The 5225-nt window shown below is 40.8% G+C and overlaps 1 long non-coding RNA gene across 1 annotated transcript; it reads right to left on the bottom strand.

Annotated features, from left to right (window-relative positions):
• Positions 1-270: 270 nt before the first annotated feature.
• LOC140327833 (uncharacterized) lies at positions 271-3276 on the bottom strand. The gene is made up of 2 exons (XR_011920144.1): positions 1356-3276; positions 271-1046 (listed from the first exon to the last, which is right to left on the bottom strand). It is a non-coding gene; the product is annotated as an uncharacterized lncRNA (long non-coding RNA).
• Positions 3277-5225: the final 1949 nt, after the last annotated feature.

Below are 5225 nucleotides of genomic sequence, written 5' to 3'. Positions count from 1 at the left end.
AAATACTGCAAACTTATATTTAAGAATTTGAGGATGTAATTATGCAGTAGTGAGTTTATTGTATTAGAAAACAGAGTGCTTTTTTTCTAGCCCATGGTACATTGACATCCTATTCATTTTAATGGGCTGACTTAAAGCAACACATGTTAAACAAACATGTGACACAGACAGGTGTTAAGACGCAGTAATGCATGTGTATCATACACTGCAAAGATCTACGAGGGGATGCTGAGAAGTTCCTGGCTTTGCCCAGAAAGAAGAGAGCCAGAGTTATGAAATACCACATTTATTCAATATATTCCCCCTGAGTCTGATGCACTTGGTACAGCGTAGTTGCAGCTATTGTAGACCGTTCAAATAAAAGTGCTTAGATCAGAAATGTCCTCAAAACGTTGCCCCTTCAGGAGTTTCTTCCAATTCAGGAACAGATAATAGTCCGAAAGGGCCAGGTCAAGTGAGTAGGGAGGATGGTGGACCAACTGGAAACCCAGGGTGTTCAACTTGGCAGCCACGTTGGACATGTGCGCAGGTGCATTGTCCTGCAAAAAAAGGATCCCTTTGGTCAACTTTCCACAGCGTTTCATCTTAATTGCCTCTTTGGGCTGGTCCAGGAGGTTAGCATAATACTGTCCGGTGATACTAGAGCCCTGAGGTAGGTAGTCCACTAACAGAATACAGTCTTTATCCCAGAAAACAGACGCCATGACTTTTTTGTCCCAATTCTGGGTTCGGAACTTCTTTGGCCGCAGGGACCCGCTGTGGCGCCATTCCTTTGACTGTTCCTTGGTTTCAGGATCATAGATGGGGAGCCAGGTTTCATCCTCAGTCACTAACCTAGCCAAAAAGTCCTGTGCAGCTTCAAAATGGGCAAAACGGCTTTCGATATTTCAACTTGTTCCTTCTTCTGATCACTGTTCAAACATTTCGGCACCCACTTTGCTGAAAGCTTGCGCATGTCTAGATATGGATAGACAATGCCAGGAACTTTTCAGCACCCCATCCTAAAATGCCTCCAGATTGTTTGTGCTGGGATTGGCACCTGCAGTCTCAACAGAAACAAAGCAATACTGAGATGTCAGCACCAAATATCATCACTTTGGCACTTTAAATTTATTCATATAATATTTTGCATCATTTTATGAAAAAATTTTGGAAATATTATATGATTTTTTTTAACTATGTCCATATGGTTGTTATCTGAGATATGTTTATTTCCCTAGTGGTTGAACTTGATAAACTCATGTCTTTTTTCAACCTAACTGTATAACTGTGATAAAAAAACATATCTTTCCTGCTCATGTATTCTCCATCATGACATTTGCTTGCAAATAAAAAGTGTACTTTATTATTCTTACCATTTAAACCCTGGTTCTGTAATATTTCACCTGATCTTCAAAGGTTCGGGCCTACATTCTTTCCTTACTACAGAGCCACATTCAGCTCGGTAGGAAAAAAGTGGTACCTGCAAGTACAAAAAAGAAACTTGTATCAAAATTGTCTCATTAGAAATAACAGAATATTACAGTCTACCGTATTATCCCCCTCCTCCCTTGTGCTAATGTCATGTAATGATAGCTGCATAGTTGCTGCATGAGATATGAAATCCATTCATGAACAACGTCCACCCAATCGTTTAGCAGCGGGTAGCATTATTAACGTCAATTGTGTCTGTAATCAGATTAACTGCAATTGGTTCATTGCCCTAATAAATCTTAACAATTCCATTGTTAATTAACAGGATGCTTATTGCTCTCGCAGTGTCTTTGTATCATAATTTACCTCTCTTTACTGCCTGGTAACACTGATCCTGACCTAGTGCATCATTGGATGAGTTCAAAAATCTCACAGCCCATCGAGTCTCTCATAAAGCAATCTGGCTGCAATTCAAGCTGAGTTTCAGTGTTCTCAAGCGTGCGTTAATGTAAAGCTCCATCAGAGAAAGCCCAGGGAATACGGTATTGTAATGTACAGCACAGGGCATTGCAAAGCAATACTAAATTATTGCAGAAGAGAAGATTTCAATCTATGGTTGTGACAGTTTGGAGCACATGACATTAATTGCAGTTTTAATTAGGCCAGAGATGCAAGAACCCTCATTTAAAGGGTCAGTCCATTGAGAGGTATGGGGTATTTAGATGGAAAGGACTGCTCAATACTGTGTGGGAGGCCACCAGAGTTCCTACTACAAAGCAAGTTGTAATTTGTTGTAATAGTTCAGGGAGTTCTAAAAATATTTTTGGAAGGGTGAAGTCCAATAGCTGTCATCCCTCTTCTGTGTTATTTAATGGTACCCCGGCTCATCTAAACAGCTGCAAATAGTCTCAAGTAATATGGCATCATTGGCATATGTGTCAAGGAGGAGGTTATTAATATTAGTGTAGCCACAATCACAGTCCCCACTGTTTTTCCCTTGTAGTGCATCCAAAAATCAGGTTTATTAAAATCAGGACTCTTTGGCATGTTTTTTGCTGTAGCACTTAGGCAATGGATAATAAATGTTACTATGTCCTCAGAGGACTTTTATGGCCCATATATGAGGATATAACCCATCTCTTCAAACTTGCCTACCCGTCTCCTTCTGTCTCTTAAACCCTCTCTACTTACCCACCATTCCGTATCCCCCTCCTATTGTATGCTGCTTCCCCACCTCTTAGATTGTAAACTCTTCAGGGCAGGGTTCTCCCCTCCTCCTGTGTCACTGTATCTGTCTGGCATTTACAACCCCTTTTTAATGTACAGCCCTGCGTAATGTTGACGCTATATACTGTTTAAAAATAATAACAACACTGCAATGTTCTCATATGGGTTACCTTAATAGACAAACTAATACATTACCTTTGGGTACTGCACTACACATTTGCATTCAGAGATCATGTGACCATTAATAGAACTTCCAACTGTTCCAACAAACTAGATATGGTATTCTATACATATTATGTGCTGTGTATGTCTGATTCTGTTACATACACCCTGTTTTATGTTGTGTGTGATCTGTATTATCTAATTCTCATGCTGTATACATTTTCTGTATGTATTGTATATATAATGTGAGTTTTGTGCATGCTGAATGCACTCTTCATGTATTCTATTCTGTATGCTGTGTGCTCTCTGTTGTGTATGATGTTTGTATGTTCTGTGGCTGTAAAGACTTTTGCATCAACCAAGAAAAAAAATCTCCCTCACACAAGCAGAGCATACCTGGGATGATATGCCATGTGCTACATCCCATGCAATAAATACCATCGTTCCTGCAGTTAACATTTGAATTGATCTGATTTGAAAATTCTACCCCCCCTTCCCCCCCAAAAAAAAACAAACAAAAAAAAAAAAACTATTTGTTGAGAACGTTTTGTAGGGCCTGGATGTTAAAGAACTCCATGATAAGTAGCATAATTCAGGATGTTTTACCTGGTAACAGAAGGCGATAAATACCTCTATGGTAAGTGACTAGTCCATTCTGTACTCTTGCACAGCGAGGAGCACTGCTGCTGACACTTACAGGTGGGTTGAATATTATTGAATCCCCATTGGGCGCCATGCATCCTCCTTCATCACTACAGGGCTTAGCAGGAAAGTTGGAGGAACCATGGGGGTTCAGGTACCATGCACCTAAAAACAAAACCTCTGTAAACTAAAAAAAAAAAAGTGTATTAAACACAAAAAAGAGCACTGGGGTGCTATGGTTCTCTTCCAAAGAAGCTCCAGGTCTCTGATCACTGCGGGGTATAATGCTCCAAACGGGACTGGATCAACCTGACCCACCTGGCCAAAAGCAGACAGATCCTGATCCTCTTGCGCTATCTGTAACCAGCCCATCAAAGACAGACATCTACTAATGGAGTGAAACCACCACAAGTCCAAGAAGCTACCCTAAAAACTGCTGGGCAGGCCCCAAAGGCACAGGTACCCTTTGTTACATTAGGTGAAACACACACAGTGACACAACGAGAATAAATATTGTGCTCAATGCAAAGGTCATAATCGGCAACCTTTCAAAACTTGCCCATTAGCGCTAGCCTAAAGGACATCCTCTAAAAAAAGGGGTAGAGGTTCACCAGGAGGACCAGTCCCATTGTAGTTTTCCAGGGGAAAGAAACACCATGGTTTCAACATTTGTAAACCACACTTAATCAAGGTTCTAGTTCTCACCATTTGGGTTCATCTGAATGCTCCTTCAGAAGTTGCCTGGCCTCCTCTGACCCCTCTATCCAGAGATGATCTGTTTGGTCCAGCATCTTATCAGGGAGTACCCATACAACCTCCACCCTCTGATACAGGGACAGCGGGGTAATTCCCCCTCCTGAATACTGATAAGAACAGATATTACACTTGATATCAACTAAAAGGCGTAAAAACGATCCAACACACTTGGAAATATCTTGTCAATAATGCCAAACTGTGTTGTGAGTGCATTTGGGTTTTGTAAACTGACCACTAGGCCTAAAGAGGAACTAAACTCAAAAGCCCCCCATAACAAAAAAATACACTTACCTTTAATCCCGCAGGGCAGTCCGGAGGTCCCTTCCATCGGGTCCGCATCGTCCCAGCATCCGTCTTCGTGTGGGCACTGCCATCCTCGCCTCTTCCTGGTTCTTCTTCCTACGTCATCTGACCCAGGCTCGAGATCGGGTAACGTAGATGGAAAAAAAACTTGTAATGCCGATCTCACTGTGCATGCGTGGGATTAGCAATTTTTTCCCTTTCCACGAAAAGGCTCCTTCTGCGCATGAAGGAGCACCCAGGAGTCTCCCAGGATGCGTGACGTAGGTATCCCAGGAGGCTTTGCGCTTCCATTCATTAGGGGGCGGTGATGCGCCATTATTTTTTAAAAGGGTGTTGCACTTAAAAAAAACAGATTTTTTACTTAACTTAAAAGGGTAGTCTACTCTTTTATGTAAAGTAAAAATTGTGTGCAATGCATCAAGGAAAAAAAACAGTTTTGCTTCTTTCTCTCACATCACATGCTGGAAAAGTATTTATATGTGAGTAAAAACCTGACTCATTTTACCATACAGAAACACATTAAAGAAAGTGAATGTTTTGACATTTGGCTTTACGTTTTTGTACTTCCTCTAAAGTACTTTTACGTTTATGATATGCATTAAAATGTGTTAAAATAATGTATAGTTTTTTATTCTCTTTTTATTTCTTTATAATGTTCATGACTAAAAAAGGTCAAGCACTGCTCCAGATTTCCCTTCTATAGAAAGCAAGCGCTTCAATAA

Source organism: Pyxicephalus adspersus, chromosome 3 (genome assembly GCF_032062135.1).
Source record: "Pyxicephalus adspersus chromosome 3, UCB_Pads_2.0, whole genome shotgun sequence".
Taxonomy (NCBI): domain Eukaryota; kingdom Metazoa; phylum Chordata; class Amphibia; order Anura; family Pyxicephalidae; genus Pyxicephalus; species Pyxicephalus adspersus.
The sequence above is the reverse complement of the archived record's forward strand: the minus strand, read 5'-3'. Positions and strand labels throughout refer to the sequence as shown.